Consider the following 23,879-nt stretch of genomic DNA (forward strand, 5'->3'; position numbering starts at 1 on the left):
GCGCTGGACGTTGGATATCCCGTGTGACGGTGTCCATAACAAGGACAAAGAGGAGTGGTGAGAGGGCACTTCCTTGATGAACTCCAACAGAGACACGAAGCGGTTTTGATACACCCGCCATACTTCGAACTTTACTTTTCGGATCGTGGTAGAGCAATTGAACCCAGCGCACGAGTTCTTCTGGCACGAAGTGTTGTCGTAAAGCATACCAGATGAGTTCGTGTGGTACACGGTCAAACGCTTTCTCTAGATCCAGAAAGGCAATGTAAAGAGGGCGATGCTTCTCACGGTGTTTCTCCATGAGTAACCGCGCAGCGTGTATTGCGTCAGTAGTTCCGCAGTTCTTGACAAATCCGGCTTGATTCACGGTTATTTCAACGATTTCGCGAATACGGTTGTCAAGAATGCGTTCAAAAATCTTCATGGTATGGGAAAGTAACCGGATCGGACGGTAATTTGAACATTCTGCTGGACTACCTTTCTTTTTCCATATTGAAAGGTAGTCCAGCAGAATGTTCAAATTACCGAAGATATTTATTATAATAATTCACATGCACTATTTAATTAAAAAAGAAAATAATGGGCACGCACAATTTCTAAGTGAATCACCGATTTGTCTCTAGCACAAACAATTTAAGGATTTCAAACCGCGGTATACTCTGGGTTAAGTTATTCAGAAGCAATCCGAAGGCTGGACAGGACACGTGTAGACGACGTTGTTCGCGCTTTGTACACCGTTCGCAGTAACACGTTCTAACCGTATAAACATGTTTCCCAAGCACAATACTACATAAGCTCCAAATAGTAAACGCTCAGCTGCAATAATATGGAGAGTGCTATCAATATAGTAATTTATTACAAAATGAATGAAGATATTTATTATAATAATTCACATGCACTATTTAATTAAAAAAGAAAATAATGGGCACGCACAATTTCTAAGTGAATCACCGATTTGTCTCTAGCACAAACAATTTAAGGATTTCAAACCGCGGTATACTCTGGGTTAAGTTATTCCCAAGCTTTCGGTCTCACGAAAGCTTCATAGTCCTTCCAACCATCTGGATTGCGCGTCATATCAGCAGCATCCATAGTACACCGTAGACGCCAGTAACCGAAACAAAGCAGACTTTCTTCCTGGAATTCCGCTGGAAGCCACGGATTACCACGAGGCGCCTAACTAACTAACAAGTCGTCCGGGTCGTTCAGAAGCAATCCGAAGGCTGGACAGGACACGTGTAGACGACGTTGTTCGCGCTTTGTACACCGTTCGCAGTAACACGTTCTAACCGTATAAACATGTTATTTTAAGCACAAGCAGGATAACGGATAAAGGACACCTAATACCTGTGTCCCTAGCCAAGCAATATACATTACCTCGGCAGGATACGCGACGTCTATATAGTAGTGGTGGTGTGTGAAAGCGTTATGTTGTCTGACATGAATCTATCCCGCTCGGTCTCCCACCGCCCGCGTTTTCTGGTATCCTCGGTGTTTCCCAAGAAGGATGAAATGCTGGATGGTGCTCAGTGAAAGTGAACTTGGGACCAGGACCAACGGCAACGACGACAACTTACTGTGGGAAGCTCTCAGTAAATTTCTCGGGAACCATTCGAACAGTGCCAGCCCGCTTTCCTAGAAGTTTGTAGGTGTCCGTTTCGAAAAGAAAGTGTGTTTTAAGTTGATGTGCGTTTTTGTTGTTTGTTGAGATTGCAAGCTTGATTAAAAAATAGTGAGGCTATTTAGATTCAGCTCAGTCGCCGCACGTTTCGTCGCTAAAGGAGAAAACATCAAAGGGAGGAAAATTGCAACGGATCTATTCTGCCACTCAAAGGAGTCCTACACAGGTAGATTAAAATAAACAGGTGAAAAATTAGAAAATTCCCTCCCCACTCTCAGCATCATGTTCGCAACCCAGCGCGTAACTGGGAGTCCTGTAGACGTTCTCGTAGTGTGCCGATAACGAGGAGATGTGGTGGCACTCGACTGTGTTGTATCTTTGCCCTTTCCGTCACTCTCTCAAAAATTTCCCAGGCATTCTTCTTTTTTATCATGAATCCTTATCTAGACTTTTTGCTGTGCGAAAGTTACTTTCTGAGGAAGACCTTTGACTCGTTTTACAGCAAGCATGTATCCGTGGGTAATATATCGCTTCGAGTTGAAGGAAGGCGGAATATAATTCTTCTTCATGCTGGGGACACGCTCTACTTGAGTACAAACGTAGTGCTGACCATTCCCTATGAATAATATCAAAGATATTGTGTATGGTTTTCGGCTCAGTGATCACTATTCAAATGTATGTATTTATGTACTTCTCGATACAGGGATAATCAAGGAAAGCTTTATGGATATTCAACAATTTTTATAGATTGGCGAGTATCTGGGGAGGAATCATATATATTGGTTGATATTGATTTCGAGAATAACACACTCTTTGTAGTATTGAATAACTCTTCGAGTATTTTGAATAATTTGATCTTCATAGACTTGCTTTCAGTGCCCCAAGGGTTACCGCGAGAGAGATCAAAAGTAAGCTTCCTTGTCTTTTGAAAGTTAATGAGTTAAAATGAATACTACGAGCTAGAAAGATATTTAGATTGTAAGCTTTTGCATAAATTACACTTGGCAAATAAATGGATGAATATTAAATTAAAAATGAAGATCTGTGCGAAAAAAAATATTTGAAACGGGCCATCAAACCAGTGGGGTTGGCTTTTGTCCGGATGAAATCAATTCTGTACTTATGATAGATTGACAGAAACTGGAAATTTTTCTGTAATGTATTGTCGATATTATGTGTGCATATTTCAATGAACTAAGCAGGTTTGAATGCCCAAATTGGACAACCGAAATCAGTGCTATTCCGTGAAACCGAAAGGGGTGCAGGTCAGCCATCATATAAGGCAGCTTTAGCGAAACACCCATTGACTTCTGCTTGCTTGCATCTTTGGCAACCGGTTTGGAAAAATTATAAATTATAGCCGTAGGAACTTGAGCACACGTCACAAGTAAAAATTCACATATTTCCTATTCGTTGCATTTGAACTTGCACCGGAGCAAACATCGCAGCCCAGATTGAAAAAAAAATCTTGACGGCTTGATCTGAAAAATAAAAGTAAAATAAAATAAAAGGCCTTGCATTTGGCCACTCGGATGTCGGAAAGAACGAAGGAAAAATCCATGGCAAAGTGAATGCTTACTTGATATTTTCGTCTGCCTTATGTATTCCTCAGGTGCGTATTTGAGGCAAAACATCATTGTAGTAAAAACTAGATTACCCGGCGAACTCTGTTCCGCCTTAAATAAGCAGACTATGGATTTTATTCAATTCAATTTTTTATTAGGAAAAATATAATAAATCAAGTATTTTAATGATTCTGTATTGCTCATATATTTTGGTGCATAGGTTGCACTCTTTAGTTAATCACCTTGTGATACACGACATTTTTTGTTTTATTATCAGGGATGCAAGCAGCAATCATTGCTGCAATCATATCGAAACGCTGCTCGATTCAAATCAGCACTTGACGCATTTCTTCTTGTGCGTCGAAAATTGTTTACTTCTTCATCTTTGTTATTCGCTCGACGATTTCGCATTGCCAACCGAGCCGTTTCACGGGCTGCCTCGCTTTGCTCTTGTGATTGAGAAGCACGAAGTCGAGCCATACTAACGCGGCGCTCTTCACGGGCAATTCCTTGTGCTTCTTCAGTCCTTTCATTAGCAATATTTCGCATCGTTCTTGTACTACGGCTTTGTCGGGAAAGATTTGATCGTCTTGGTCGCGGCATTGTTAATGATGCTTCAACGCGAAAACAAATTACTGATGATATCAAATACGTTTAGCTATAATTTTTATAATTGTCAAGACAAAATTACGTCTAGCTGTCATTCACGTTTTGTTATTCCACTGTCATTTGCGTTTTATTATTCCATGTAAGATGCGTTTTTGTTATACCACGTTTTATAGTGACTTGACGGAAACTTGGTCGAAAGGGTTAAAAAGTATCCTATGTCCGTCTCCTGGTTCTAAGCTACCTCTCCACCAATTTTCAGCCAAATGGTGTAACTAACACCACTTTCTTTTATATATATAGATAGAGCCTTATTGGAGCTCAGTAGGAAATAGGGGAAATGTGAAAAAATGAAAATGAATTTATCTATTCAGAGATCAGATTTTCTGAAAAAAATTCGTTCTACAACGAAATTTAGCATTTTTGTAATAATGCAATAATGAGCTTCGCTTTGTGGCAATCATTACGTTTCTGCTTTCTACTAAAGCAAAGTGTTGCGAAACGCATCCACTCATTTACAGGCAGGTTTGAGTTAAATTGAATGAGCAAATGCAAGATACATTGAAGACCAATCGTGGGATAAGTCCACAGATGGTGAAAATGGATACCTCATGCGAGGCAAGAGATTCTGTTTCAGCGAAGCAACAGAATGAGTTTGCTTCATTGAATCGTGATGGGCGACGAGAAGGATTTACTAAGAGAATCCAAACCGAAACAAATCGGGAACCGGAAGCCAAACACTTCAGGTATGAAAAGTTTTGTGCAAGTAAGCACATAGGCATAGTTACGTGGACATTTGTCCCATTTGTATCTAGCTTGTAATGTTTTACTTCTAGTTTGTCAAACCATTTACTTTAGTCTGACATTCAAAGCTTTTGAATGCAATGAATTTGCACAAAAGTTACAATTTTGGCCTATTATAACGCTGTTAGTAATAGTGCGATCTTCACCAAATTTGGTAGTATTAGGCCTATATTACTGCAAGCGTTGATAATCCTAGGATAAAGTTACAGGAACTTCCCATTGAAATTCTGGAAAATATACTTATAATGTATGATGTATAATGTAATATGCTATTATTCACTTTTAAACGGGTGTCGCTATGGAGAGTAATTTGAGATCTAAATATGTGCATGGACCACCATATTTCTTTCAGATATTTGGGTTGAGCAGTTTCTGAGAACGCATCCTTGAAGTAACTGACTCATTTCAGACCTCTGCACTACTCTCCTTTGGAGCCAATTTTGAAACTTATATCGGTTTCGCAAAATACTAATGAAAATCTTTCATTTGATACTCCGCAATAAACTCGGTCAAAAAAAAATTATATACACCCCTTTTGCTTACATGAGGACCACTTAAACTCAACGTGGAAATTTATTATTCACTGCATGCAATGGAATCCACAGGTTCCACCTTTCTACTAAATTTCGCATCAATAAGAGTAATCGCATCTGCGAAAGACAGACGGACGGACAGATAGGTAATAAGCCGATTTTAATATAGTTTTGTTTTACGAAAACCTTAAAAACGAATGGGCTGATCGTGAACAACCAGCGTAAGCGAAAGCAAATCGATTCGAGGGGACCAAACAGGTTTGGTATCGTGAGATATGAAAATGTGGCGAGACTGAAAATGCTGATAGTTAGCGACTGTAACTAACTTGAAACACACTCTAGTCGGAAAATAGCAACAAGCCAAGGAAGAGGAAGTCTACCCCATGATAATGCATCACTCCATACACCAAACCTTACATAGACCAGTTTCGTGGCTGTTGGTTCGGAAGCGTTACCTCACTCGACACATTCACCGCTCTTGGCTCCTTCCGAATTCAAATAATTTTCCGCAATGGAAAGCACTTATACCTAAAAAGCACAAACACTTAAAAAATCTCTAGGAAGCCGAAAATTGGTTTAAAAATTGATTTGATCTGAAGACGGAAAGATAGGAGAATGTGCAGGTGGAAAATGTTTTGAAAGAATACATTTTTGCTTTTCTTTCCAACGAGTATTTCTTTTTCATACAAAAAATGGAAATTTATGTTTACATATCTTGTACCCACTTCGAGACTTACCTATCTGTTGAACCGATCTCTGCTCTATGAAATGCTAGAGGGTCATAGAAGGATGGAGGTCACATCTGGGAGAGGCGCAGGGATCTATCCTAGGGCCGGACTTCTGGAACGCTACCTATGCTAGTCTACTTAAACCCGACGTGGCAGGAGAGTCGCGGCTAGTCGGTTATGTAGATGATGTCGCGGAGCTTGTTGCTGGACGCACTGTCGAACAGGCGCAAAGCAGACGCTTAAGCGGAAGGATGACTACTCAAGGATTCAACCTTGCACTGGCAAAAAACCGAAGTAGTCATCCTAACTGAAAAGAGAATTCCGACTCTGCGGCCCATATCATTCGGTGAGTTGATAATTGAGTCAAAACCAACGGTAAAGTACCTCGGGCTGACTCTTGACTCAAAGATGGACTTTTTTCAGCAAATCAAAGCAGCAGCAAACAAAGCTTCAGCTGGAGTTTCAGCGTTAAGTAGGCAAATATTGGGAGTTCTACGTGTAGCAGGCGGCGTCTCCTGATGAGTTTAACGCAGTCTGTCCTGCTCTACAGTGCGGAGGTACGGATTGACGCTCTTGGCAAGAAGGTATAACGTAAGCATCTCGCGCAAGTACAGCAATGAGGAGCTTTGCGGGTGGCGTCTGCGTACGGCAGTGTATCTGAGCCGGCCGTGATGGTGATCGCGGGAGTGATCTCAATTGCCCCTCTTGCTAATGAGCGTCAAACCATATACAAGTGCAAGGAAGAAGAGCCAGGGAAGATGGCTGCTCGTGAAGAACGGCAACGCACCCTAGACCTTTTTTTCTTGCGGAAGGTGGAATGGGATACATCAGCTGCTCTATTTAAATGCAGGGGATCTTTCTCCAGAAAACATTGTCGAGGAGATGCTGAGGAGCGCTGACAGGTTGAGCCGTGTTGCCCATTACGTTCGGGTCCTTCTCGTTCCAACGAAGATAGAGGAGGAGCCGGATGGCAGGGGGTTCCTTGAACTGACAGTTCCCTTCCTCCTCTACCTTCCCGTTGGTGAAAGGAATTCCCTGATTTGAACGCTCCGTAATGTGACAAACGGTTGCAGGCTCGCTCTCTGACGATTGGGAGTCCAATACTCTGTGCGTAAATGCATTCATCTATACTCGCCCCAAAAAGATTGAGACTTACACCGTTTTGTCCGAGAGAGGAGAAAACTTGCCGAGGATTAGCAAAGTGCAAGCCATTATTGGCGTGGCCATTTGGAAGGCGGATTATGGGATCATCTCCTTAATAAAATGAATCAGTCATCTAATACGTGATTATAGAAAGGTCATTGTTAAAGAGTGGGTACAGAATAACCACTGCAAAATGTCCGGTTCCGGACAAACCCGGAACAATCATAATACTATAGTTAAGGTGATTCTGCCAAACTAGAAATACAACCTCGGACTGATCACTAAATATGCACACGCAATAAGCCTCATGTTTTACTAACCGAAAAAAAGGGACCATTTCGCGGAGGGAAGGGGAATACCTGGGCGAATTATGTATTATGGCCGCAATAGATAAAATCAATGAAAAACCAATCTATTGAAATTATGAAAGCCTGGGAATAAAAATATTGAAATTACTATATAATGAGCCAAAGATAGTTCGGGGAATTGAAAGGCTCCTGGTCTGAATCGGGTGCAGAATTTCGGGCACAAAAACTTCCCCATTGTACATAGTCGGCTGCCACATAGCATAAGCCTTTCATTATTGTTATTTAAATTCTTGACTTTGGTTTATGGTAATTAGATCGTGAATGCGGTTGTTAAGAATGCATCGAAAACTTTTCTTGGAATGACTTAATAACCAAACTTCCCTGTCTTCCTATCTCCATGTTGGAACAGTCGTACTTTGTTGCTAATCAAATGTTGTTTTACGCTCCTGAATGTGTACCTTTAGAGGGCCATCCCAGTCCCAATACTACCAGATAACCTCCGGTAGGGTTTTGTGGGAAGATCCATTTCAGACGAGTTCCTTGCAGACTCGCATCAAATCGCCTTGCTCGAGTATGTGGGAATTTCACTGCCCAACGGGTTGACCGGAATCACCTCGGAGTAAAGAAACACAACGTCAACTATCGCTCTGCGTACAATACAATTAACATAGGTGACAAGACATCATTACTACAAAACAAAAGAAACTGGTAGCTGTCCATTGCGCAGTATGACCATTTGCCCATCCTACTGCAGATAAAGCAGCGTAAATGTGGTAATGACAAGAGAAATTGTAGTTATCGGCCTTTGATAAATCAATGCAGATCCTCCAGGCGTCCTGAGAGTCCACTTTGTGGTGGAGATCTTTGAAATGTGTCGTTCGAAGAAGAGCGGTCGTGTCAGTTGACATTTCTCGTCACAGACATCATTTACGTTTCTTTGACATTCCCAACGATAGCCAGTGAGATTATTGCTTTTCATTTCTCATGAAATCACCATATTACTTCCCGGCCGGCCAGTGCGCCCCTCACCAATCCACGGCCCATGTTGACGTTTGATAGCCTCGTAAATAACAGCTTTGTTGTCAACGACGGTGTGAAAATGGCTGCATTGTGTGAAAATTTAGTCGATTTGTGCCTTACTGTTCATGCTGTGGCATCGCTTCTCATCTGCCTTTTGAGGTATCTTACTACTGTACATTTAGAAAAGATAATGCATATAAAATAGATAAAAATCGATCTAAGGCAAAGTATAAAGCGAGTCGTTATTCTAATTCAATTCTATAAATATTATCGTTTTGACATTTAATGATATTATAACGATTGGGCACATCCTATAGAATATCTTAGTATTCCTTGCAAAACGTGCATTACATCCGCTTCAAAATAACATAGCTTTTATAAAATAGTTGGTAAGATAATAAAGAAAGAAAGTCATAATCCTGTTCTTCAAATTTCATTTTCCTTTGCACGTCTTCCTTTTTACTTCCTTTGAAAAAAATTATAGTTTTAACTTCCGTAGAGGATTACTTTTTGTTGCTCAGGTAAAGCATTCTTTAAAGACGTGCCAGTCATTGTCTCTGTATTGGAAGTAGTTCATGCCATTCTCATTGTCCTTTTTTGCTGTTTCGGGGTGAGGCATTACCCAAGCCAGTGGGAACTTATTTTTCAGGATTGAACAAAGAGGGTTTGAAGCAACTGCCAGACTAGCAAAGCCCAAATCATTTATAACATTGTACGAAACACCGTAATTGTAATTGACTATGAGGGCGAGATAAGAATATGCACTTAACTTGACCATATGGTTTGCGGTTTACTTCAAGAAAGAGATAGTGATTCTTTGCAACTTTCGTCTTTAATGTTATTACAGTGATGGTATCTTCCACCAGGCACAACGATTATTTCGGGCACCTAACTTTCTCAATATCCAAGAAAACAAGTAAATCTGGCGTGAAGTGACACACATTAAGGCAACGAAGATTCCCTCCCTACTTGGCAATTATACAGACTAAAATTTATGTAGACAATAAGGGCTTTTCTGAAATTTACAAAATTTTTTAATTAAAGTTAAAATCAATCAAATCAACGGCGCCTTGCATATTTCTATATTGATGTCCGTCTGTCCGTCTGTCTGTCTGTCTATCGTATTTTTCTCAGAAACGGCTGCACCGATTAGCACGAAATTTGGTAAAAAGGTGGGAACTGTGGACCCCTAGACATGCAGTGAGTGATATCCTTCTACGTTGAGATTTAGGAGGGGTCCCCATACATGTAAAAGGGGGGCGTAACATTTTTTTGCACGGAATATAGTCATGTGGGGTATCAACTGAAAGGTCTCGACTAGTAGAAGCTAGTCTTAGCTTTGAGATTTATTAGAAAGGCGGGGAGTGGGAGGGGTGGAAAATGATGATTTCTTTAACGGACCCATTCTCAGAAACTACCCAACCGAAAAATCTGAAAAAATAACGAAGCTGCCTCTATATGGTGCCCAGGCCTCAAAATACTCTCCATATCGATATCCGTTCAGATTAAGTTAATAATAGTATATTACCATATTTTTGGGGAAATTGAGTAAAACCCCCCTTAATTGTATCCCACAGTTATAAAAGTTGGAAGTAGTATAAAATATAATATGAAGCACATTATCCGCAAGTTTGATCAAAATCATACTATTAGTAACAAAGTTACAGTAGCTCAAAGTTAACTTTACCGTGTAAATTTACTGCAACTGAATATATCACACTAAAGTGGGTAGTCAGACATGCTAAATGCATATACATAACGGGCTACGTACAAATGGGATAGTTCTACACTTAAATATACTCACAGAAGAAGCAAACAAAACCTTTCATACCTGAAGCGCCCAGCTTCCGGTTTCCCGACTTGTTTTCTAATTGCTAGCTTCCTCAGCGGGTCGCTTCACTTAATGTCCAACTTAGTGGGTCATTTTATAATTTTTATAATGTGTTGGACTGTGCTCACCGAAACTACTACTTTGTTTCTGCTATCCTATGAAAATTTTCACCTTCTTGACGAGGTGTAACGTTACTAGTTAAATTTTCGGTTATTTTGTCATTTACAGAATGTGATATTGTCACGTATTAACTTAACTTGCAAATCTTAACGTTTCTGATTTTGTTGAAAAATACCTTCTCAACTAAAAATGTACTCAACAATAAGAAAAAGTACCGATGTTCTGATGAACTTCAATAGGTACTAAATTTTGTATCTTTGGTACCAAAAAGACAACACTAATTATGATGCCAAGGTATTTCACCTCACCACAGGTGGTTACTTTCCCGAAGCTTCATTTATAATAGTTATAAGTGAAACCACATTGCCTCTATTTATCACTTTTATAAGTGGTAATCGAGGTCCCACAATCGAAATTCTTTGTCTAAATAATTTTAGGTACTGCTAAATCTAGGGTATTGGTTTGAAGTAATTGCGCGAAATCCCCAAGGTTGCCTCAAAAACACCATTTCTACAAGAACACGAAAAGTTAAGTCGCTCAATTGTTACCATTTTTCCGAAGCAAATTATATTTATCGCCGAAAAATTCTTTAAAATTATTGCCCACCCAATATGTCGGTGAATATTTTTAAAAGAAGGCATTGGTACCAACGGAAAGGTTATAACGTAAAAAATGTGCTGACTTGACTGCTGCATATGCTACGTAATAGACAGAGCATTGATATGTAGTAGGTTACCTTCATGCTATGTTAATCTAACATAAGTGACGGTTGAATAAGCGAGAAGCACTGTCAAAAGTTGAACGGGATGACCAACAAGCAGGAAAAATGATTTGTGGGGGTATAAAGCTTCTAATTTGTTGCGAAAGGATTCATGGCAACCACATGTAAAATTCAGAATTTATTTTTCAGCTTTTGAAACATAAGTAAAAAGAGATCCTAAAGCAAACCGAAAACTCAAAGGCCAAACGCCTACTTTGATACAAATTATGACTTCGAGGAAAAGTTCCCCTTCCGAGCTTGAAGTATCTTGTCTTCCACACCTCATTGGAAACGATGTTTGAATCCCTCACATCGTTTATTTGCCTTTTGTTAAGAGAAAATTTGTTATTGCAGCTCCTCACATCAGGGGTTTTCCTATTTGTTAAACAAATTCAATATTTCCGGCCCTGCACAGTATTTCTAAAATTTATGTATTTATTGCAAACACTAATCAGCTTCAAATCAGAAGACTCCCACCAAAAGTCGAACGAATACCTATAACGTTCGAACCAATCCAATTTTAACGTCCCCAGAAAGGAGCACGAAAATCTTCCGTGCGAAAAGTGTAAATTGGCTTTTCCTATTCCAGCTTTGCGAATTCAAACACACTTTGTAGATGTTAAAGTAAACATTTTTGAAGGATACCAACTTTACAACCTGAACAAACAGAAACGACAAAAAGTGAAACTCTTTTATTCCCCTTGAAAGCACTTGACTCTGTTCTCTATTTCTGAACATGTTATTCCGCCTATTCAATAAACAGCACTCGAGCAGGATTTACAATAAGGACCAGGAGCGAGGGGCCGACTTTTTTGTTTATTTTATTCTAAATAGGAAATCTATGTAGCAAAAGGACTTTGCCTCCACTCAACCGTCGGCGACTTTTTACCTGTCACGATACGTTCCAAAGCATTCAATGAGGTTCATTCTTAAGTACTCTTTTAGAAAATTGAGACAATTATAAAGTTGACCTGCCGTAGAGCCACCTGTTCTCATAGTGGAATACATATCTTCCGTGGAAGTTCCCTCGACATTCTGTCTGAAAAGCACTTGTCGAGCTGGAAGCCGTCCTTTGTTACCGTCATCCTAGTCGCCTGCCGACCTACGGAACGTGAACGGGCTTTAACAGCACGGAACCTTTTACATATTATTTGAAAAGCACAATGAAAATTTAACGTGATAGTGACTTCTCTAAGAGGGATGTTATTTTACTTACATGCTGTTTTTGAGGGTTTGCTTGTAAGCAGATTTAAAGGTAAATCTTATTTGAGCATGCTGGATGAAAGGGAAATTGGGCAAATTTTAAATCTCCTGTGAAGCCTTTGTTTCGAACTTTTTTAATATAGGGAACCTTACGGAAACGTAATGGAATCCAAGCCCACGAGAATTTTTCACAAGCAATAATGCCATTCAAAGTTGTTCTTTTAGGCAAGAGTGATTTAAATTTCCCGCTGAACTCTACAGCGTTTTAACAATAACTGATTTCTCCCCGCGGTAGCTGCGAAAACGTCCATTACGTGCTACAATGGGAAAGCTTCTACATCTGGCACAACTTAGCCATGAAGACTTGGGTAGGGTTTTCAAATTCTTCCAAGTTCTGAAAATAATTTTCAAAAGGGAATTCACTGGCCACATTATGGGATACATTCCGCAAATTATATTTCGCTGTAAACCTCCTCAATATATTCTAATTTGCGGAGGCGTCATAAGTAGGTTTGTGTCCCCCGAGAATGTATTAAGTGAGCGAAGTTGGAAATTAAGCTTATTGTCAAATTGTTCGTTTACAAACAAATATTCAGGTATATGGGATACTGCGGTATGGACCATTGTGACTTCAAAATTTTGTACAATCATTGGTTGCAGAGTCTCATTTAACAAGAAAGTTAATAGGGCCCTTAAGCCAACCGCGTGACCAATCAAACTGTCAAACCATATATTATTTTCGAAGTACCTGATTAATATTTTTGTCAACATTTATGTTCAGTCTTCTCGCATCATGCATGTTGTTGGGAGATATAATCTGTGTCTTTCAAAATTGCTTAGTATTAAAGAAAATGATCAAGAAAAAGGCCTACATTGTAATATTGTCCACATGAACATATTTGCTGAAAAACTGTATGTCCCTTTCGCATGTACTCCCTATCAGCCCCTCCCCTTTGAAACCAACGTAGCTCCATGCCTGAGCGTTCATAGTTCCCACCATTCCACCAAATTTTGTGTCTATAGGAATAACCGTTTCTGTAAAATTGGGTGCAACAGACAGACAGGCAGACCTGTAAGCAACTCCCAAATCTCCCATCAGGCTCGTCGTTTTTTGTCGATAAAGGAAAGTTCGGAAAATGCGTATGAACATGGCAATGTAGGCAAGCGGAAGTGTGCGTGCATGGTTGGGTAGGAGGAAGGAAAATGCCCACCCTTGGATAAAAATGCTATTGGAGGGTGACCCGAAATATTAGACCAACATGAAAAGAGAGAGAAGGTGTAAACGGAACTCCTGTATTAGCGGCGGGTATGACTAAAAAGACTCTTGATATCCCTCGACTTCAGTGCCTTGGTAGCGGACAGTCTGGCCACCCTGTGCTAAAAGCTGCTTAGACAAGGAGATATTTAAACCACGCACATCGCTTACTAGAAGAACAAAAGTGCAGAAGGAAGTGCCGAGGGAGAACGGTGGCCGCCAAAAATCGTAATAACACCAACCACATCCTAGCATAAGAGGCTAGGAGAGTCTCCTCAGGATCGAGAGCCGGGTCCGCTTAGGAAAAGCTCAATGATTATGAGATCTCCTTCAATTTCGAAGGCGGAAAAGGGCCTGGGCCAAAGGAACCCCATATCGCAGGATTTCCATTAGCAGATGTGATGCTACCCGCCACAGCTGGAGACATAAGTGGGTGCGACCTAAACGCCTTCCCAGGAATGTGATGCTCAACCAGTCTCTCCAAACCTTTCAGCAAAAATGAAGTCAAGCTGAAGTTCTCTGGATTAGAATAGTCATCTTTCCCAGGCTTCGGTATGAAGACTACCTTAACCTTCTGCCAAAAGGTGTCCGGATAGCTGAGTAGTTAGAGCACAGGGCTCCATACATTTCTTTAGTATTGCTGGATAGATGGCATCCATGCCAGGTGTTCAAAGGAGAGTATGGCAGCTCTCGCCTTTTCATTAGTAACAACAGCTTTCGCAGTGGTCCAGTTTATGTTGCAACACTTGCATGTTGAAGGGTTTGCAAGAATTGTCACCTCACCCCCTACCAATTCTCTCACCCGTTTTTCTGGATAATATACTTCCAGGAGGGTTTCTACTGATTTTAGTCTGGAGCTTGTGAAAGTACTTTCCGAATGTCTAAGAAATTCCATCTTGGCCGACTCTTTTCTTTTAAGGATTCTTCCCAACCTTGAAGTCCCTCTTTTACCTTCCAATTCCTCATAGTACACTCTAAAGGAGTCTCGTTTCGAACACTTGACGAGCCTTTTATATTCACGCAGTGAGTTCCGGAATTTTAACCAGTCCTCGTTTTTACTGCTTTTACAAGCACGGTTTCCAAGTCGCCTGGTTGATTTCCTGAGTTTTTTCAGTTCCCGGTACCACGAAGGAACCGTTTTACCAATTCATCTTCAAGCGCCAAAGGGGTCCTTACCCGCCTGGGGGCTCTACTTTATTGCCAAGAAATTCATTAAACTTTTATCAATCCGTTTTCCAATGGTTCGGTTTTTGTATTACAGACCGTTCGCCTGCAATAGTCATATTGAATTTTAGATATCAGTGACCTGACAGTGAAACTTCGTGTACGCACGCCAGTGTGCAATCAACTCTACCACTTTTAAAGTACAAATCGTTAGGTCAACTATTGATTTCACTTCTTCTTTGTCCAACGAACATAGGGGCGCACCTTACATTTACAATCATGAGACCAATTGAAGTGATGAAATCAAATAACTTCTCTTCTCTTGGATTGCATTTGCTTCTGCCCCAATAAATATGCTGAGCGTTCGCATCGCAACCTATTAAGAGGTCAAGAACACCTGATTCTGCATACGCTAGTGGATCGTTAGTTCTTGCATCGATTGAGGACTCAAAGAATCGCAGGCTAAATAAGCCTCTCGCCATTAATCTGGTATTGTAGGATGACCATAACTAAGTCTTGGTCACAGAACTGTCTCAGAATTGTTGCCTCTAATTGTTTTGACCTCAGGACAAAAGCTCTCTGAACGAAAATTCAAGTCTCTGGCATCCCTTTCTTCCACCTGTTCTATAAATACTGCAGGGAAAGTTACTAGCAGGTAGGATTCACTCTGTAGTCCGTTCGCTAGTGCAAGCCCTCATCCACCTAGAGTTTCCTTATATATGATTGAATTTCAATCTATCTAGGAGAAAGTGGAGCACAATATGGTGAATTTCCCGGAGCATATTCAGACTCTTTTGATCCAGTTCAAATACCAAACTTAAACCCTCTACGTTTGTAGATTTGTCCTTTCTTCCATGACCTTTACATCCATCCCATGCCTGAGTTCTGTTCACCATTCATGTTGGACAATGTCCTCTGCGTTCCTTCCAGGTAACCAACAGGCGGCATGTTCTGTCCTGCGCAGCTCAGTGTTCACAATAATGAATTTGGGCCGACCACCAGGACTCAAAGCCGGGATTGCCTGTTGGAGCCACTTTAATGCAGCCTCATCAGTGGAGAAGCTCATCGCGAAAACCTTGATTGTTAAATTTTGGATTCGTTCCAGGCTCCATCTGATATTTTGTCATTCTTGGAGGAAACCCACACGATAGCAATCAGAACTGAGGCAGTAGCTTGCGCATACGGCTCTTCCTTCCCGCCTTCGTGTCCGAATTCTTATGGGAGGGACCAGCTTCATTGAGATCTCCCTAGCTATTTTGATTACCTCCCGGCACACTGGTTCTAATCCCCCCTGCACGCCTGGTGCGGAGCACAATAAAGCGTTGTCCACCACAGATGTGTTAGTCTTACGCTTCTTGCGCACATTATTGCTGACAGAATAGTCTGGTGCATCCAATGTGGGTCTCACCACTTTCTTGCGTCCGATTTCTCTGGACATAACCGCACCTAGTGGTATAGCCACGTCCATGTCCCCATTCCCAAGGTTCTTTAGCTTCCTTCGCTGTGCCTTCATCTGCCGCCACTGAGACCCTTCCCAGGCTCACAGTGTCCGGACCACTTGGGTCCATTTCCGCAAACCGGCGTTAAATCGGCAGCGTCCACGTCACAAGCTTCACTTTCTTCCGCTCATCCCGGTAAAGGTGAAGGAAAACGTTCTGACAGGCAGGATTCAACCTATAGTCCCCCCTCCTTAGTGGCTAAAGTTCACTTTAGCCGAGCCTTCTTCTTCGTTTTACGGATAGATTTAGGTTGTAGTACTGCGACGGGCTGGCCGTAGTCGGATTTCTAATTTCTCCCAAATTGAGAGTTTCCGTACATTCTTTTTTGGTTGGCTTCGCCGTAGGCACTAAACGCAAGATTTGAGACCTCCAAAATCCGCGCCTCAATCACACTACTGATGATCGCGGGTGGATTCGAAGTCTTTGAATTCTTGCCACTTGGAGAGCTGAAATACGTAGTTTCTATATTCATGTTTAAAACCCTTAGTGTAGAAGTAAACTAATTCAAACTTACCCACCACGATAAGGTGGTGTCCAAACGGAGGTTACTCTAGGGAGAAGAGTCTAATAGAAGTGCAAAATGGGAGAGTCGTCCTTAATTTTGCTTGGAGCGAAAGTGTTTGATTTGTCGGAATTTATCAAAAATAGACACAACCAATCATGGGTAGATGCGAAAGAATGGAAAGAGAGTCATAAAATTACTTTTTCGACGCAAGCACAGTCAACGCAAATGCCACCCCACCGTACATTCGTGGATGGGAGAATATATACGACTCTGGAAAAGGAACATCAAGTAAATCTCTTTGAGAAAAGGACCGAAAATCTTGGTTGGCCAGAACATAGTGCCGAAAGACTAGCGCCCCCAAGGGAGTCGATGTCTGATTAAAGGTATGCGACGCTTGGGTTAAAGTTGGGCGAAAAAAGCAATAAAGAAAAAGAAGAGAATGAGGATCTGTCCCGAGGCGATCATCATCAAGCACGGGTAGTATGTCCTACACAGATATACTAAGAAGAGTGAAAGCTGATCCTGATCCCAGAGACTTAGCGGGAAATGTTAGCGGAACCAAAAAGAGGTTCTCATGCCGGAAAGAAACCGGAAAAAAGAGAAGTCGGACGTGCCGCAGCCAAATCGAGAATTTACCTGGGGAAAATGTTGCCGTGCGTACTCAAAAGCATGATATCGCTATCCAGTGCGAAGACGAGGTGACTTTTAATACAATAATACGCGACCATCCACCACACAGCAGATACAGCTCGCAAGCTACTGGGTGTCGGGAAGGCCCGTACTGAGTGAGTAGTCGGTTGCCTTAGAGAACAAATGTCTTTGAAGAGATGCTTCAAGTGTCTCTTGTACGGACATGTGGCGAGGACATGCACAAGTGCACTTGATCGGCGTGACCGATGCAAACGTTGTTGGGAAACGGACCGCATTGCTCAGAGATGTAACATGGATCCCAAATGCATATTGCGCTATGAAAAGGAGGGTGTGGAGAGCGAGTATATTCCCGGAAGCGACAAGTGTCCTGAGTTGAAAAAGTCATTAAATGCAGTGGGAGAATGAGGTTGACTGTAATCGATATCAAACACTGTAAGATCCTTCTAGACCCGTTCTCACAGATTACCCACGATTCGGAGGTGCAAGTGGCTATAATAAGGGAACTCTGCAGGAACCTTTACAATAATGTATGGGCAGCCGATCCTCCAGGTGGGGCAGCTTCGCGTGCAGGTGGGGACCAAGTCATACAGGAATGTATGAGGCAGCCCATAAATGGGTTCGTATGGGCAAAAGAAAGTCTAAAGTTGCTGTGATCATTCAAGCCCGACATTGGCTGAACTCGGTAACATTTTGGACAGACTAGTCTTGATCGCAAAAGGATGGAGACCAAAAGTCATTGTCGATGACTTCAATGCATGAGCAATGCATGCAGGAAGGACAGATAATTCTTCACAGATGCGGATAAAGACCCATGGGGAAGTGATTTCAGGGTTGTAATGGGGAAATTCAAAGGTCAGGCACCTTCGCAAATTACATGTCCCGATCTCCTACTGGAAATTGTTGATGGCTTGTTTCTTCTGGAGAGCACGAGCAGCTACAGTCTCCACACACTTAGTAGAGTACTGAAGATACGCAGTAGGCTACGAGGTAACAATGCACCGGACCTCGACAGTATACCAAACAAAGCTTTTAAACTGGGTATGAAGTCTATGGCTCGTCAAATCTCCGCTTCCGCAAAATTCAAGCGGGACATTGTGTCAGGGGACGAGTAATCCCCAAAGTCCACCTCTATATTCTATCGCTTCCTTTACCGGAAACTGCACTGCTTGGACGCTCTGTTAGAATTCGATGAGTGATCTGATAAAGCTTCGTAGGTTCCTTACGTACGCTGAATTCTGAACACATCTATGCAAAGGATTCATTTTCGAAAAGTCTATACACGTTCTTTGAAATTCGAACCAAACCTCAGTTTGAACTTCAACCGGGTGGTGGAAAAGAGTGCTTCGGCTGATACTGAAACTGTTGTCGATGTGGCCGCTACTGCCCCGTCGACTCTTGATGTGGTAGTGGCGAAACAACCCCAACTGGAGGAGCCATATTTCTGGTATTCTGGTGCCTAGACGTCGAACCGCCCTAGGATTAATAGATTCGACGCATTGTGTTCCCACGAGTTGTCATCCTAATGTAAGACATGAGGACACGGACGGATCTTTTAACAGAATACAAACATGTAGGCGATCCTGGGTTTCAGTTGATTTCACTACCCTTCTTTCTTGCAACGGGGTTGGTGTTACCGAATCGGACCGCGAGATGCTGAGTTCTTTAGCAATCACTTTCTGATTGCAGCCTTTTTGTACCACTTTAACAATAAAGGGCTTCAGTTTCTCGGGCAATTGTTTTCTAACAACACAATAAATCAACAATAAGCTAAGAAAATTATCGGTTGAAAGGTATAGAAGTTGATCTTTTGCGGCGCCATCTAGTGACGAATCACAGCAACGTACATAACGTATAAACCTCCTCCATCAAAATTTTATATATATATTCCAGTTTCCTTCGCGATTGGTTGAACGGCTTCAATTACAAACGAATATATTATATATAGTACACCAACAACTTCCATTTTTAAGGTTTTTTATTGAAATCGGTTTACTGTCTGCACGTCTGTTTGTAGATCTGTCTACCTGTGCATTTTTCTCAGAAAGGGTTACAATGATCAACCGATCAACGGGCGGTCAGAGGGTAGTATAGGTCCCAGGGCGTCCCAGGGGATTGGTACCCACGATGGAGCATAAAACCTGGGAAATTCCTGCTGAACCAACACCAACAGCTCTACTACCAAACCCTATTTCCACCTCTACGTGGTGATCGCTGGGAGTTCTCCCTTAACGAAAAGCTGCAGACGGAGAAGGATGAAGGCGAGTCTCCCGCGCCTAAAAACGGGACAAAATGTACCAACTGGTCTACCAGGTTAGGGGTTGGGTAGGGTTGACATCCCTGCACGGAAAACCGATGTTACGAAGCCAGGAAAGGAGCCTCGAGCCTTACAACGAAGAATCTGGCAACGACAACGGATTAACGATTTGCGCATTTTCTCATGGAACGTCCGCTCCCTGTACAGACCGAATGTTGCTGAGCAGCTAGCCGATACTCTGTCCCCATATAAGGCTGATGTAACAGCGTTGCAAGAGATGCGATGGACAGGGACCGGTTTCCTGGAGAAGAGCCGCTACACCATACATTATAGCGGCCATCCAGTAAACCATGTGTTCGGAGTAGGTTTCTTAGTGAGAAAAAAAATGAAATCTGCTGTTATCGGCTTTGAAAATATAAGCAAAAGGCTATGCACTCTGCGTTTGCGAGGTAAGTTTAGAGATATAAGCCTCATAAACGTTCACGCCCCTACAGAGGCGACTGCAGAGTCGGAGAAGGATACTTTCTACGAGGCAGTTGAGCGGACTCTCGAAACCTGTCCCAAGTATGATATCAAAATCATACTTGGAGATTTAAGCAGTCAAGTTGAGACGGAGCCCGCATTCAGGCGATACGTCGGCTCCCATAGCTTGCATAGGAACACCAATGATAACGAATTGCGATTTCCGGCAGAATGAGCATATAGGAGCGATGCGTTGAATACTTTGATGAGCTACTGAATAACCAGAACATCACTGAGTTGGAGGTCCAGCCAACTGAAGACGACCGACAAACACTGCCACCACCATGTATAGAAGAAACAGTCCGTTCAGTTCATCGGCTTAAAAATCATAAGTCGCCAGAAGCCGAATTAGCTAAATATGGAGGCGACCAGTTACACCAAGTAGTTCATCAACTTGTGCTCAAGGTATGGGACAGTGAATCAATGCCTGACGATTGGCAACGAGACATTATCTGTCTCATACATAAAAAGGGAGACATCACACAGTGCAGCAATTATAGAGGTATCACGTTGCTGAGTACCATCTATAAGATATTCTCCTCTATCTTGGTAGGCCGGATAGCCCCACACGCCCAGAACATCAGTGGCCCATGTCAAAGAGGCTTCACTCCAGGCAAATCAGCAACAGATCAGATTTTCTCTCTGCGGGAAGCAACTGTTGGAATATGGACAAAAGTTGCACCATCTATCCATCGACTTTACAGCCGTCTATGATAGCATAGCCAGGGTAAAACTGCACACGACCATGATGGAATTCGGTATCCCGACGAAATTGATAAGACTAGTCTGACCCGACATCATGGGACGAACCACCCGAGACGTACAAACTGCATTCATCCAGATCGAGCAGGCGGTGCGAGATCTTGGGCTGCACATCAATAAAGGCAAAACAAAATATATGGTATGATAATTTCTCCTATCTAGGGTCGAAAATCACAACCGATAACAGCTACGATGATGAAATCCGCGCACGGTTGTTGTCAGCCAACAGAGCTGAAATAGGGTCTTACAAAAACTGTTCCGCTCGAAACGTCTCACCACAGGGTCGAAGCTCTTGCTGTGCAAGACAATGATTTTGCCAGTCCTCATGTATTCCTCGGAGACTTGGGTTCTTATCAAGAAAAATTGCGAACCCTTGGCTGCGTTTGAGAGAAGAATCCTCCAAAGAATCTTTGGTCGCCTACATGAGGATGAACTATGCCGTAGCCTACATAACGGCGAAATCTATAAGGGATATCATGATCGTATGGTTGTGGATAAAATCCGGCTTAACAGGTTACGGTGGGTGGGTCACTTAATCCGTATGGATGAGGATGATCCAGCCCGGAAAGTCTATAAGGGCAATATCTATGATAGAAAAAGAAGACGAGGCAGACCCTCCCAGAGATGGAGCGATGGCTTAGGTCAGGACGCCAGACAGCTTTTAGGGATATCGAATTGATGGACCTCGGCGCAAAACCTGGATGTCTGTTGTTCCTTATTAAGGCAGGCCTACACCGGATACCGGTTGTTGCGCCGTTGACGATGATGATGGTTATGCTGATTGAGTTACATCGGAGAATCTAATTCAAAAGAGGGGGGTAAAATATGTTTTTACCAAATATAATCGCGTAAGGTAGCAAATCAAAGATCTCGATTAATACTTTGCAAAGCTCATCTTACCGAAAAATCTGAAAAAACCTCGTTTGCTGCCGTGCTTTGGCTCCGAAATATCCTCCATATTGATACCCATTCAAATAAAAGTAATTTTTAGTAATTGACTGCCCAGTTTGGTGAAAATCACACTATTACTGACGAAATTATACGGTGAAAATTGTTACTTCGGGGCAAACTCTATTTTAAAGTCAGCAGCACGTGAATGTGTGTGCATATACATTACGTAGTAGATTCTATTGGGAGAAATGTCCACTCGAAAGTTTTTATAAAAGAAATACACAAAACCTTTCATACTTGAAGTGTCCCGCTTCTGATTTCCCGACTTTTTATTCGATAGATAAATTAAAATCCAAAAAGTGTAGGTGCCCACTCTACTCATTTCTGTTGAGGGTTGCAGTGGCAGAGCCTAATGTGTAATTTAGTACGTCATTATACAGATCATTTTTGTTTATTTCCATATAAACTAATGAATTCCTAAATGCCCGCCTTTTCCGAGTGAAGCTTCCCTCAACACATCTCTCAATCGCAACTGAACCCAAGCGTAAACCCTTTATTCAACTGAAATAAGATTAAGGAATCTACAATTTAGCAGTAATTACAATCTTCGCTTTCAAAACCACTTGAGGCTTGTGATACCTTCCAAAATGTCTAAAGGTTTCAGAAGTCATAATGAAGCACTCATACCTTGACACCCTCATGCCAGATAAATACCAAAGGCTCTAGGTACTACATCCATTAAATCGGAATAGGTGGTTGGTTACATCAACGCCCACACAAAATAAATTTTGCGGAGGAATAGGCTTCTCAATTTTGTATATTAAATATTTCATTTGCTCACGACCACCCGACGTTGTCCTTCCCGCGCCAGAGTGTCTTTTCGACTTTTCTCTGGGAAGAAAGGTTCTATAAATAATACACGAGGTTGTGTTACTTACATTTAGAGACTGTGGAGGAACAAAAACAACCAAAACAATTGTAATTAGTCCCTCCTCAATTATGCAGTACTCACTCTCATGTGGTGCCCTAACGGAATTTCAGCGTGTATGCATGTATGAATGTTTATGTGGTGCTTGAATTTGAAAAGCGGCCTCTAAGTAGGTGCTCTGCGTAAATACAAGGATGTGATAGATACAGGATGTGTTTGCATACGAGCGAGCTTTAAGGCCAGGTTCAGCACATTAACATGTCCACACTCGAACGAGGGGCTGGGAACAAAGACAAGAGTCAAACCATGTCACATCTAATTAGTATGATGAGCACCCGGGGCTGTAGAAGCTTTCGGAATTTTGTAATTTGTTATTTTATGTTAATTTTATACACTCTTTAAGTGTGATGCAGAAAAGAAGCTGCTCAGCCACCGTACTTCTGACATGTATTTAACTAAATGCTGTGGACTTATTTTCCTTACTGGAGGTTATTTTCGGTTTTAGTACCTTCAGAAGTACGCTGCAATGCAATTTCAATTAGCGTTAATTGCCCTGGAAATGTCAGTACAGGTCGCGGATGAAATAAAAAGAATCACTATCAGAGGCAGTTCTGATTATACGGTTGGTTGGCTTCTATGGTGAAAAGCAGTGGAAAGGGACTGTCATTTACTGTACAATACGCCGTGCAACGGGTAATGAAATCTCGACAATGTCATACAAATGCGGACATTCTAGTATTTTCCATCATTTCTCCATTTGAATTTCTCTTTATTAGAGCAAATAAATTAATGCTGGATGTACTACAACTGAAATAATTTGCTTGAAGCCTCTGCCCCAATTTTCACCCCATTCAAGTATCAGCATTTACCAAATAGCCAATGGTAATGGACAAACCCTAGCAAATCAGTCTGCATAACTCAAAGTGAATGAAGGAGACGATTTCTCTCGTGGAAAGGATTAAGTATTCTAAATTACTCGTACTGGTTATACTCGCACATTCGAAAAGCTGCCAGCGAAATGCACATAAGAAAACACAAGGGAGAAAGCATTTAAATTCAACAACGTTAAGATCACATCTGCTATAACTTTTCCAAGTTTTATTCCAAAAAGAGAAAGTGATTCGTGAAGGCTGTATCTTGACGCTTTCTGTGGCTGGTAATAGAACCACCGAGAGAGTTGACACATGCATAAATAATATCACCTTC

At 41.8% G+C, this 23,879-nt stretch overlaps 1 protein-coding gene across 2 annotated transcripts in view; it reads left to right on the plus strand.

The window, feature by feature from the left end:
* Positions 1-943: 943 nt before the first annotated feature.
* LOC119652791 (octopamine receptor beta-1R-like) overlaps positions 944-23,879 on the plus strand; it is a 291,369-nt gene continuing 268,433 nt past the window's right edge. Inside the window, exon 1 of one of the 2 annotated variants that reach the window (XM_038057105.1) lies at positions 944-1,847. The gene's annotated coding sequence lies outside the window, so the exon portion shown is untranslated. The remainder of the gene's footprint in view (positions 1,848-23,879) is intronic. The other variant, XM_038057107.1, reaches the window with a different exon arrangement.

This window comes from Hermetia illucens, chromosome 3 (assembly GCF_905115235.1).
Source record: "Hermetia illucens chromosome 3, iHerIll2.2.curated.20191125, whole genome shotgun sequence".
NCBI lineage: Eukaryota > Metazoa > Arthropoda > Insecta > Diptera > Stratiomyidae > Hermetia > Hermetia illucens.